The sequence below is a fragment of the Notolabrus celidotus genome, chromosome 15, assembly GCF_009762535.1.
Source record: "Notolabrus celidotus isolate fNotCel1 chromosome 15, fNotCel1.pri, whole genome shotgun sequence".
NCBI lineage: Eukaryota > Metazoa > Chordata > Actinopteri > Labriformes > Labridae > Notolabrus > Notolabrus celidotus.
The window spans coordinates 19,106,842-19,120,836 of NC_048286.1; the positions used below are offsets into that span (position 1 = coordinate 19,106,842).

Sequence of the window (13,995 nt, forward strand, 5' to 3'; positions counted from 1 at the left end):
ATGCAGGCTACAGATCACTTCCATGCAAAATTACTTTACTGTAAAATGTTCCACACAAGAACATTTTAACAAAACACAAAAAAATAAAAAAAATTATAAATAAGAATAAATGTATATGTAAAAAAAAAAATTGTACTACACCATTGTATGTTTCTACACCTGAACTACTTTACAAACAGGAGCTCAGCTCCATGACTCGAATCCACATCAAAACAATATAAACAATAACAAAGTGTGGACAATAAGTGTGAACAAAGGACTCATGGGGCACGCAGGTGACACGTGAAGGCAGCGTGGGCAATCTGCATATAAAAAACGGCTCCCAAATGAACGGCTCGCAACTGCGAATCGGTTCTCATCGTTCACTTAAAAGAGCCGTTCAAAAGACCGACTCGTTCACGACCTCACATCTCTAATGTGTACAAGAACTTTTTAAAGCTGACTTGTTCACATGATAATAACTGACACGAACAAACAGGGGTTTTTATGTATTTATTTTGTGACCGTTTGGAGACACAATAAGGGTGAAGCTGACTCACTCAATGATAACATTTTGACTCATGCTGTTTTCTATCTGTGCCGTTTTCCAGTCCAGCACTGCTTCCTTACACTGTCCAACTGCAAACTCCCATGGCTGACCAACGACTGGAAGACTGGATATCTCCTCACTGTCATGACGATGCTCTCTGAGTTAGAGACAAAATATAACAACGGATTGGTGAGTCTTCATTTGAAATAATCAATGCACTGACATGTATTGGTACTGATGAATAAACAGTGGTGGACGAAGGACACAGCTTCATTACTTAAGTCGAAGTATAGATACTCCAGGTCAAATCTTACTCCAAATACAAGTGAAAGTTGCTCTGTCAGATTATTACTTGAGTTAAAGTACTGAAGTACTTCCTTTTAAAAATACTTATGTTATTTCTTTCTTTCTGTCTTTATTTAACCAGGTAAGAGACTCATTGAGATTTAAAACCTCTTTTTCAAGAGTGACCTGGCCAAGACGGCAGCACAAAATAGGTTACAACACGTATTCAACGTACTTTTTAAACAATCTCAAAACATTGTATTTTCAAAATACATTAATGCAGTCAAGAATACATAGGAGTACATTCTGTTAAATTCTGTTTATTTAGAAACCATTACTTGAAATCTCTAAAAACCATACCATGGAATGAAAACAGAAACTAAGTTACTCCAAGCACAGACAACTAAGTTTGAAATGTTCATCTGGAATGAAACAAATGTTATGTAGCTCAACACTCTGTCTCAGGTTGGACTGTGAATGTTTGTATGTTTGTGCAGAGTGGGAAACAGGGAGAACATTTCAAACGATACGTATCATTCTTCATTTCAAAAACCTCTAACACGGGCTGAAGATATGACCATGGGTGCTCAGGTGGAGAATTATAACCATCATTACCACCTCTAAATGAACTGCCTGATCTGAGTGAAATCTGCTCTGTGTTTGCTCCCCGACGTTCAACCGTGGAGATGCACGATATACAGGTATGACTAAACCACTGAGACAAACAGAACTACACAAACACATTTTACTGTCTTAGGGATCAGATTTCAGAAAAGAGAAGGAAATTCATGAGCTGACTTCAAAGCTAAAGAAGTGAGTAACTAGTACACTGATATAAATGTAGTGGAGTCAAAAGTACAATAATTGTCTTCTGAATGTAGTGGAGTAAGAGCAATAACTTTTGCCAAAAATAATACTCAAGTAAAGTACATATACTCAAAAAATGTACTTAAGTACAGTACTCAAGTAAATTTACTTTGTTACTGTCCACCATTGTGAATAAAGCATAGCTGGCGATACTGATAAAAACTTGTAAAGGTCAGGACTGGGTACAGACACAAAACTCTGAATTTCACATACTCATAATTTACAGTTTGGTTAATGACACAATTATTTAGGCTGTACTGTATTATCTGATCAATTGTGTGAATATCAGCATGTAATCTACCTTTACTCTCCTTCGTCATAATAGGAACTGTTGCGTTCTTTCGGAGTGTAGCTCCAGCTCTCCTCTTCAAGCCCATGTTCTCCAGCTCCAACTTTCTGATTTCCATCTGCATGACGCTGATCACTCGGATAAGCTTCTGTTCACTCTCCGTGGTGCTGACCACCAGCATTTCCACGCTGCCTGCATCTCTATCAAAGGCATCTGACCCACCATCTGACCCCATCTAACCTCTAAACATACAGACCACAATCTAAATCTAAGTGGAGTAACCTGCAGACCAAACCTGAGTCTTTTTTCTTGAGGTTTTGCTCTAAGCTCAGCTTGATCAACAAAAGAAATAAGCAGCCAATCGGGCACTAGCAAGCCTGTCTGTAATTAGACCATTGATGGTCAGGTCACATGATGGGGAGAGTGTTATTTTCTTCTTAGTGATCTGATGCCTTCCACTTTCCTTCCTCCTGTTAAATATTTATCCACTCTGTCAACGTAAAGCAACAATAGGCACTTTGGAGTTCCTTTTCATCGGATACTCTGTGTCAAGGAGAAGGGATGAATTGCTGCTTTAGAATAGATAGAATAGATTGGAATACTTATATTGTCATTTCACCAGGTGCAATCAAATTGAGTGTGCAACTCTATCACAACTTGTAAACTCTATGCAGCTCTTAAACCCAGACTGATTCTAATGGACATGATGATATTTAAATATTCTACAATGACTGTTTTTGTTTATTTTTTATTTTGACTTGTTGTTTTCTCTTAATACCCCCAATTTGTTAGCTTTTGAGATATATTAACCACAGCTCTTTGTTTTTGGCCTTATGCAGACCCCCTTACTGCTTTCTCACAAATATTGAAACTCAACAAGCAGCCAATTAAATTCATAATACAGTGAACATAAGTTAGGACTGCAGTGTGATTATTAACCTAGCACTTAGCAATAATGTTTAATTTATGAGGCTTTACAGTACAAGCACGTTTATTTTATGAGCAGTACAGTACAGGAGGAAATGTGAGTCAGAGAGTGTTTGTTCGGCGCTGCTCTGCTGCTCTCTAGTGTCTTCTTATCCCAGCATCAAGCTTAAAGAGCAACAAGCAGAAAAAAAAACATTCTTGCACTGACCTCTTCTGGTTGAGAAGGTCCGTAGTCTCCTGTAGACAAATAACAGTAATGTCAATACCCAACCAACTGGTGATTGCCATTCCTAAATACTGGTTTTCAAATGTATTATTACATTCAAAATGAAAGTTCTGCTATGGATTGCTTAATGAAAGTGTGTCATGGTGGACAATAGTGGAGACATCAAGAAATAAACACTGTAAGAACAAGAACCACAAATGAAAAAGATTATTATGTTCAACAATGTCAGATCTTCCTGGCAGATGGATATTATCACAAACAGTTTGGTGACTTATTATTCTGAAATTGTGAATCAGCGATGCTTCTCTTGCCAGCAGTTCTTGTATACTCAATCCTCCTCTAAAAGCCCCGTCCATTAGATGCCTCTTTGGAAAACTTTTAAGACAAACCATACTTACTAACCCTGGCTATGATTAGCATGGAATGATACATGACAGAAAATGACAAAAAGTTTATCTTTGAATGAGATGCTGCGATCCTATTTTCTTTCTTTGTCAGGTGAATATATCTGAAATCGATGATAATACTGATAATGTTGTGATAACCAGCCTCTGTCTAAATTAAGCTGTAGTGCATCTAACTGAGCAAATTGTGTATCACAGGCAATTTAATATTAACATGACGTAACTTCATCCTTGAAAGGTGAGATTCGAAAGACCAAAATCCAATATTTGGTTACACAAAAGCTCCTTATAACACTGTCAAAATATTCCATACTTTGTTACTTTTCCAAAACAGGTGCTTTAAAATGATAGAGGATCCATTCATTTTTAGTCTACAGAAAACTGCTGCAAGCAAAAGGAAAGAGAGATAGTGAACAGCACTGGTGGATCAACACAGAGATACTGTAGCGACTACGAAGAGCCAAAAGCCGCTGAGAGGCTGAGGTTGGGCCTAGTTAGTGTCGGACGCACTAAAAGCAAAAATCACTATTGCACAAAAAGCAAGTTTAACCTTTTATTAATGAAAAAGGAAAATCAACTCATGATAAAGTGCACAAAAGAAAATAGCAAAAATAAGCGATAAATAGCAGTCAACAAAAAGTATGGAGACCCAGCTCACCCCTTCTCTCTACCTCCAAACAAAAGAAAACAGATGGCCTAAATGAACTCAATATCCCCACCCCTAACACATGACCCATAAATAACCTTATTAACTGACCCCACAATAAACAATACCATAAACAAACAACAAAAATAACACCACAAAAAATATACAAACAATAACCTACCCTAAACCTCAAAATAAGATACAATAAACACTTGAATCCTTCATGGCTCCAACAGATACATTAAAGAGAGAGCACAGCTAAATACAACTAAAGAGTTAAGAAGTTATCTTCTGATTGTCATACAGTGGTTACACTCCAAAGACACTTTCACAGCACTGCACAAACATCCAGAAAGAAGCTGGATTTTATTTTGGTTGCTGCTGAAATCTCCGGCCTGCTGTGTGTCTCTCTGCTCTGCCGTTCATCACAATCACTACTCTGCTTACTTTTCTTATTGCCAAATACTAACATTGTGTTAAGTCCCACATCACATTAATGTGATGAGCAGAGGAGAGAGAAAGTGATGTCACTGTGTCCCCTTTTTACTCTTCTATTATTTTATCTATTAAATTACAACAGACCCTTGTGGCACACGTTTGAGCTCCTGAGTGAAGCACTATCACAAGTAGCCTGTCTGCTTGTGTGGTGTTTTGATGGAGCATTACATACTCCAAGTTCCTCCCATTCCACAGTGTTGTGTGTAAGCTGTTTGTCTGCTGATAACAACCCCCTCAGCAACTGAGAGATAAACTCCACATACTGCTATGCAGACAGCTAACACGAGATGCTGACAGCCTACATGACAGAAATGCATTGTGCTGGTGGAAATGAAGCCAAGTGAAGGATGTCTGTGTAGAGTGATCCTTAATAATCAGTCATATCATTATGGGTGGGCACTGGTCATACATCCCTTTCAGCAGCATTCATGTACAACATATATTTCATGTTTATTTTTGTTTGCTGCATGTATAGCAATGAGCCAGCAGGTGGCGTGTGATGTGGTGTGAGCTTAACAAAATTAGGCCTAATGTACTGGAGCTTTCCTCCATATGCAAGCACATGACATCCTGCTGCAGCAGGGTAAAGCCAAAGGACAACAGTATAAAGTGGTGCATTCGAAAGCAGTGGTAATTGATTTTTTTTTTGCAAGTGATTACAGAGGCAGAATTTAATACACTGCCTTTGATTTCAGCTCTTTTCATCACTGCTACTTGCTTAGCAAACATGACACCAGAGGCCCAGGACAAATGCTGCTCCTTTCAGAATCCCGCATCATCATTTTTGCCAAGTTGCTGTTGACCCAACGCCAACACCACAAAACAGGACAAGTAATTTAATTTGCCACTGCTGTCGACCTTGAAGCAGAGAATGTAGGCTAGCAGAATCCCAATAGGGAGGCTTGTAGGAAGGAGCTGAGAGAGGGGTCAGGCTTGTGCCTGTAGCATCACACACAGTCCTGCTCCCCTCTACAAGAGTTCTCTTTCCCTTCAGGTTTTCAGGTAAAGATGGAGAAGATGGTACTTATTGTAGCTCATGCCATAGATGGTGTGATAATGTTACCACTTTCTATTTCTTAATTTGACTAATTATAGTCAGATTCAGCGTATAACCTCACCAGAAAAAAATTACTTCTTATTTCATACAATCAGAATCCTAAAATTACAGTTGAGGCTGAGGTTTTAAGGCCACATTGCGCTCTAAATCAAGCCTTTTTCAAAGAATGAATTTGGAAAAATGGAAAGTGTGCGGTTCTTTTGCTTCCTCAAAAATGCTGCCCTCCTCTAAGTGGCATGGACTGTAAATGATGTTAGAGTAAACTCTCTCATGGTGACATACAATATCACAGGCCTAAAGCCAACACTGACCTAATCCCAGTCAAGATGTTCATATACATAAACTGTACCTGTCACAAACAGGGATAAGATTATGACTCATGAGGTATGTCACACTTAAGTCTAGAAAGCGTCACCTTCCCATATGAAAGGTGCTAAGTAAAACCAATGGCATAGGAGATATTATGACACAGCTGTTTTATTATGTGACACATGCCAACGATGTCTTGTGGCACCTCTATCAGTACCGTTTACATTTCTTACACGTTACTCAGATACACCAGCTTCTCTGTTGATAAGATCAGATGTCCTCAACATTTAGAATTTCGAAATCCTTGCAGCAAGTTCAAACTAGCTAACAGATCTTACACAACCTGCTCGGTCATCTTGTGTCACCCTTTTTCTTTTTGTCATTGTTGACTTGTCACCACAATGACAATGATGATATGAAATTTTAGAGGCGAGATAAATTCTTTAATACCCCGAGCAAAACAAGTGTGCTGTAATGTGTGACATGTTAATAAGGTCCTATGTGCAGATACACACTCCCATCCCTCAACACCCAGAGGGAACAAATGTACCAATGTGTTCTTCTAGCCATGTGATGTGATGTGAGCTGGTCGTAATTGCTGCCATAACTTGCTGCCCTATTGAGGTGACACCTTAAATCACCCTGGTGAAAATATCTTGGGTCAGAATTCAATATTGGTCGTAAAATCTAAATATAAGACCCTTGGGACTAAGCTGTTTCACAGAGCGCTGTGGTAGCTGTCTGGCAAAAACACAAACAGGGTAATAGGCCTTGGACATTGAGCCGTTGCCTCTTACAAGTGAGCTTCTGCCACTGGAACGATAGGGGGAATACTTCTGAAATGCTGTCATAACTTTGGAGAAGCTTTTTGAAGGCCTTCTTGAATCCCATGCTGCTGCCTGCGTCCTTGTCTCCCAGCATGCCAGTGTTTCAAATAGCGACCTGTAGGTTTTCCAGCCACTCGGCACTGTCTTTAATGACATAGCTCATGGCCACAGTCCCATCCAGCAGCCTTCATTATGACTCAGTAATCATAGGCTGCATTTGTTTTTCTTTTCCTCTCTGCTCTCCCTATCTCTCTTGCACGTTCTTCTCTTTTTTCGTAAACCTACAGGCCTCTCGCCCCCTCTGTTTGTTCTCCACTGAGCAGGACGAATCCAGTAGTGAGCAGGAGCCGCTACTGGAGAAAGTGTTTGTTGACTTTTCGGCACAGACTGGTGCTCTGTAGGGGAGCAGTCTGTTATTTATGGCTCAGCCTTGTTTGATTGGCTGGGGAGAGATATAATTATGTCTGGCACACAGCTTAGCTAGTTTTAGAATTACAATAGGTGCCATGTTGAGTTCACTGGTTGCTATGATACAAAGTGGAGGGTCGTGTACTGTATAGAATATGATATGAATCTTGGTGTGGTGCATGAACCCCTGTTTCCGTGTTTGCCCTAAGCTCCATGAGTTAATAAACACTGGACCATTTAATGATTCATCACTGATTCATCACAAGTAATCATTAACATTACTTCAGGAAGTTGACTCACTTCAGTCGGCTAAACAAAGAAATGACCAAACAATGAAATGCTGTCTCCTTGGCTAGTCTGTTAGATTAATAATACGTTTTCATTATTGTAGCCCCGAAATGCCAGTCATATGTTCTATCCAAGCTGTGATACAGCCACCTGTAGTGTAGCTAATGTTATAAAAAGTTAGATGATAGATGATGGGTGGCATCTTGTAGCGTTGCGTGTTTGGCAGTATTTTCATAAATGCTGTGTCTGGTTAAACTGGCCTACCACCATGTAACCAGGACAGGCATGTGGATGTTAACTTGCAAGGAAGACTGAAAGCTGGTGGTGCTAGTTCTGCTCTCAGCAATCCAATATAACATTGCTTTCCCCCAGACTCTGTTATCCTGTGTTTAGCCGTGTTAAATAAACACAGTGCTCAACTGTGGCTGATTCCTGAGTGTTTTGAGTAGTCCTTTAGTCAGAATTTCGATTTCTTTTGTAACAACTTGAAAATGAGTCACTTCAGAACATCCCCTGTTAAAATGGCCACTAGACTAGTGTTTCAAGAGAGGCTAAATAGAGATAAAATAATATTAACCTACCCTTAATGTCTTGATAAAACATAAATGAATCAAATCAAATCAAATAAACGTTATTTATATAACACTTTACACACAACACAGTTGATCCGATGTGCTTTACAGCAGAAAATGAGGAAAACAAAGAGAAAAATGAAATGAAAAAACACACTTCAGAGGAAGAGAGAGGGAAAGAAGAGTGGTAAGAGAGCAATATAATTAAAAATGAAATTAACAGTAATAATAACAACAGTCATAACAAGAAATACAATTAACATGAAGGTTATTTTATCCCAAAGAGAAACATAAGAGTAACAGGTGAAATAAATGATCTCCCGTATATATTACCCATATACATTACATCTGAGAATTTATTGTCTTCTAATGTAGTTGTATTGTCTGTGGGAATGGCAGAATGATTTACAAAGATTTATATACGTATATAAAGAAAATAGATCACTTCAGCATTATATCAAATTAAAAATATAGTAAAAGCAACACTGCAGGGAATTAAAGGAAGAGGCAGAAAATACCTACTACAAATACTCTTGACATCAACAGTCAAATGTATCACGATTAAGTGGTTAAAACCTGAGCCCCCGTCACTCAGTTTATGGATTGATAAAGTTTCTGAAATACATTTGATGGAAAAGATAACATACTCTGTGTTTGCTGGAAGGTGGAGCCCTGCTTTGATTTTGTTGGTGAAGTAAAGTGCTCTTTTTAGTTTCTTTCATTTATTCTCTTCTTTTTATTTATATTTTTCTCTTCCTTCCCTTTTCTATTATCTCTCTCTCTCTACATATATATGTATTATTTACTCTTCATTATTAACTCATTCATTTAAATGTATGTCTTTTGTGTTTTGTTTATTGTTATATTATATTCTATGAAACCATATAGTAAAGATGTGTAAATGAATGTTTAAGTTGCCTCAAGCAAAATAATAACTAAGTTTAAAAATATATATATATATATAATAAAAGAACCAGTTATTTTTCTAAACAAATCAAGGCAGAAAATGTAATGAAACCTGCATGCATTTGAGTCTACCTTAAAATTCATGTTTAATGTTTTTTTCAGAACAGTAATAGTAACATAATGACAATAATGCAAAACATTTAAATGACTATATAGAGCTAAACAGCCCACCCAGGCTCCTGATTTGTAGTTTATTATAAATTCACCCCTGTAACACTGTGTGACTCTGTGTTATCCAAGTGTGCTGGCAACACAGGCTCAACTTAAATACCATCATAAGACTGTTATTTAATGTTTTATTGATGTCACTTGTCACTAAATACCCTCTAGTTATGAAGCTCCTTATCTAATTGCATGCTGGGCTGATGACAGTTACTGAGCTCATCATTCACATAAATGATGTCACGTGGTAGACTGTTTTCCAAGGAGCTGGAAAGATTTCCAGAGAAGTGCTCTATAAATGGAGGCGAGAGGACTGGAGTCTGATATGGGAGAAGCAGAATAAACAAGTCTCAGCAACTAAATAGTAATCTAAATAGTATGTGAGGGGGGTGTTTTAAAGCCGAAAACCCACTAAAATACTTAAATTTCTTAATATGGTATTCCTCTGAGAGGGTATAAAATGAATTAATAGTTGACCATGACTCAAGAGGCATGAATAATTCTCTTAAAGAACAGTCTCTAATGGAAATTGCCCAAGTAGCATTTCTCTGCTCATTATGCAGGGTGGTCGGACGGGGACAGGGACCTTGAATAGACTAATGGGATTATGTCAGTGTGAATTGGTCTTTGCGGGGGTTTATTCCAAACTGCTGCTACAAAACTGGAGCCATGAATTTAGTGCTCCCTATAGGAGGTAGGAGGTAAAGAAGAAACTTCATCTCTCACCACAGATAATCCTATTGTGTATTCCTTACCATGGCTTATGTGATCACTGCCTCCTTGATAAAACATGAGTAATCATATCATAAGTAGAAAACACAAGGACAGGATGGGAGCAGAGGCTCAATGAGTAATCCTCATCTAATCCATTTATTTAAAATACTTAGGCTGCCACGCTTAATACATAGTGACGTGTCTATCATTTTATGAGTACAGCTGCCTGACTCTGTCTCTCACTACTTCCAGTTTTTGATTATTTGGAGCCAAGATGCATTAGCATGAAGATTCAGATTTTGCTGTTTGTATCTGTTTTTTAAGGAAACGGTTGCAAAAGAAGGTAATTTAATCAGTTAACATGGTAATCTATATTTTGTGGCAGGTTTATTTATACCCAACAAGATGGAAAACTTAAACATTAATGTTGTGACATCAGAAGATGAGTGTGATGCAGGACAAATACACTTCTAAATGTAGTTTCAAAGCAGACCGCGGTTATTAAGATTATATGGCAGGGTGTCAGTGCAGAGCGAAGTGCACAGTGTAAGTATAGACTCTTTCATATTCCTCTTTTCACACCTGATTACTGGTGTTATTTTATGGCAGGCTGTTGTGATAGCTGGCTATGTGTCTCAGTCTTTTGCAGAACCAAGCTGTCTGTGTATCTGCTGAAAGTGCTTTAAAGATAAGATGATTGTAAAAGTGTCCGAACTGGCAGTTAAATAAACATACATCCGAGTGATTTCAATAACCGTGAGCTGGGTTAAACGTTTACACAGCTCCCACTGTGCAGGGCTGAAACTTTTACACCTCGATAATAGTTAAGAGGGCATTTTCTCATCTAACAACATTTCCCAGTCACCTCTTTCTCTGTCTCTTTCTCCAGCACCTTACCATGGCTAGGGTTGCAGTAGTGCCACTTGCAGACTGCAGTGTGAGAGCCCTAAAAAGGGAAGGAGTCTCACTCTGATTCCTGGCAGCTTGTGGAGCAGCAGAGGCTAAATTAGGCCTGGTTTCATTGACTTCCATTCCCCCGAGTCCCAGCAGCCTTGCAGCCCAGAGGAGGGGAGACTGGCTGCTGCTCAAGGCCTCTGATGCTTCCTTAGAGCTTCTCCAGACGCTGGCTGGGTAAGCCGAAGTGTCAGATGGAGAGATGATGTCTAAAAAGCTAGAGATGAAAGGTTGCTTCTTTTGATAATTTGTTTTGGTAAATGGATAAGAAGTGTGAATAACATTAAGAACTTTGTGACACTTCGCATTTTAGAATCGATAAATCAACATTAGATTAACTGCAGGAACAGTAATCAATCCTGCCAACAAACAACACAATAAAGCTGTGATGGTTTTAGCAAAATAACCTTTACACTGCTGAGGAGTCACTGACCAATCAGAGCCAATCAGCTGAAGTTATAATATTTCCCTGCATATTGTTTCTGTTCTAAGAAGACATTTTTTCATCTATAGACTTTTAAAATAACTTTGACTCCTTCGATTTGTATTGATTCCCAGGTTTTGGCACCACTGCTTACAGGTACAGAAAGATGAAACTGTATAGTAGAAAACAGGAAGCGGTCTTCTAAACTTTCAGTGAGCTAAACATAAACTAATTATTCCCCTGAACTTCCTTAAGAAAGTTCTGTGACACTTAGTTTACCTCATTAAGCAATCTCATTCAGAGGTTGCAACTTGTCTTGACCTTTTTATAGTGTATGGTAAGTACGCCAAGATCCCATAATTGATTTGTTAAATACGTTTATATCAGGTGCTTTGGTCTCCATGTGGTGTTTCGCACGTAACCTGTTCACTATGTTTTTCTGCTGATCAAATGCTCATCTGCCTCCCACTCTCCTCTGCTCCTTCTCATTTGCAGTGCTGTCCGGTGTGATTGACCGTTTCTCTTTCTCTGTGCTGGCAGTGGGAGACAGGTGCTGAGTGCTGCTGAGTGTTGCTGTGTGTGGGCTCCAGGGGCCCGCTTCAACATTCCACCGATAGCTTGATAGACACACTCCTTGGCTGACGAAGAAGAGGAGGGTAAAATGCCTGCACCAAGAAAGAATTGAGGGGGTAAGTTAAATCCTGTGATGATGTACCTGCCATGCGAGGATTTCTGATAACACACTGCAGTCCCCTTCCTTTTTTAAGTCCTCTAACAACAGCCTGAACAACAGCACACTTCCTGATTTTCAAAACAGTTTCACTGCTTATTGCACCGGCTGCAAACTGGTCTCAAGTCACAGGCACTTCCTCTTTTCACACGCTGCAAGGCTGTGAGTGTGAGTACACGCTTGTGTGCGCTATACGTCAGACACAAAAAAGCGGACACACAGTTGTGAAAATGGAGGCGGGGAAAGTAACAAGGTGACCATATTTGGCGTCAGTAGATAATTCAAGCAGAAGATGCAAATGAGATAAGGAGTGGTTGTCATGGAGACGTGATGTTGCGCAGTGATGGTTCGCTGTAAACCTGACCACATTTGTGGTATGGCCGTTGCCAAGCAGAAGGTGCTATTATGAGAGAGAGGGAGATGAGAGTGAGTGAAGTAGAGGAAGAGAGAAATGAACATGCTGGTTCATCCCATAATGCATTGCGTCGATGTGACCTGTGTTAAAGCGGCTTGGTCTGTCCCAGTGGCACGTCAGCATTAGACAGACACACAGGTAAGCTTTCCAATTATAAGCGTACTCTCTGTAGGATGAACTTGTTGTTTTGTGTTTTCTCTTGATTTGTGTATAACTTAATAGAATTACTGCTGGTTTTCAACAAACCAAAGTCTCTTTGAAATTTGTGGAAAGACATACAGTTTTTCTGCCGTGTGACGGACATAATCTGCCGTTCAAATTGCTTAACAAGTTTGTCTGTCGGTGTTGTGAAAGTTTGTAAGTAGTTTGAGATGTGCTGAAAACGTGTTCATTATTTGCAGCCATATATCCACAGTCGGACAAAAGCACTGCTGAAAAGCTGCAAGAAAGGCCTCTCTGCAAAGGGTGTTTCCATTCGTTTTTCATGTTATCTCCAAGATAAGCTTCAAGCTTGGATGGAGCGCACACACACTTGCACACACACAATAATGTCATATGGGGACAAGACAGCGTGCTATTTCCTCTCTCTGTATTTCAAACCTGACAGCTTGAATTGCACCTGCTTCCCCTCGCTGCGTCGAGTGGAAAGAAGTTAAGAGAAAACCACAAACTATGCAGCAGGGAAACAGACCCACTCATTCAAGCTATACGAGTAGTATATTTGTCAGTTTAACACATTCACTAATTTATCACTGTCATGCTCACTTTAGCTAACATGTTGGATAATTAAACCATCTTCTTTAAACATTAAAATAACTTGTTTTGATTGTAAAATAGCCCCAAAATAAGCTACAATGAAATGGAAGACACTGAATGCAGCTCCCTACTGCGGGCCCTTCTGCAGAACTGTGTACTGTTGCAGTTGTTGCTGTGATGGTCTGTAATGGGAGTGTAATGTGTATTTGCGGCCTTAGTGATAGATGAGCCGTCAGAGCTTGGCACACAAAGCTCTGGGACATTTCCTCAGTGGAGTGAGAGTTCACATCAGCCAGCCAGTGTCATTTACAGAGGGCTGGGAAATAGCAGAGCACTGAGACGATAGGGAAGCTGAAGATGGAAAGTTGAATTCATCGGGGGGAGGAGGGAGAGAAAATAGGAGTGGACGAAGGTGAAGGGTTAGGGTTTTGGTTGTTGGACAGAGGCAGAAGGTCACCCATGCTAAACTGTGCTGATTGTTGGGAATGTGATTGAGAATGATCAGCGTGTGAGGAATGTTCCAGGATATGTCAAACTTTTTTTACACTGGCGGTTTCAATCATTTGAAAGACTCCGAAAGACAGAACGAAAGACAACTCAAATTAAAACATCAGAGATACTACAATTCCCATAATACAACTGACTTTCTCTGACTGTCGACATTGTACATTTGTTTTCACAAGCAAAGTAGTCCCCATGAGTAATTCACTTATCTTGATGTGTAAATTTGTTGGTATTCCCC

General features: G+C 39.4%; 1 protein-coding gene across 8 annotated transcripts in view; it reads left to right on the forward strand.

The window, feature by feature from the left end:
* Window positions 1–12,586: 12,586 nt before the first annotated feature.
* mbnl1 (muscleblind-like splicing regulator 1) overlaps window positions 12,587–13,995 on the forward strand; it is a 44,505-nt gene continuing 43,096 nt past the window's right edge. For 2 of the 8 annotated variants that reach the window (XM_034702868.1, XM_034702864.1), the window contains exon 1: window positions 12,604–12,635. The gene's annotated coding sequence lies outside the window, so the exon portion shown is untranslated. Of the gene's footprint in view, window positions 12,636–13,995 lie in introns of all 8 variants that reach the window. The other 6 variants (XM_034702873.1, XM_034702888.1, XM_034702881.1 and 3 more) reach the window with 5 other exon arrangements.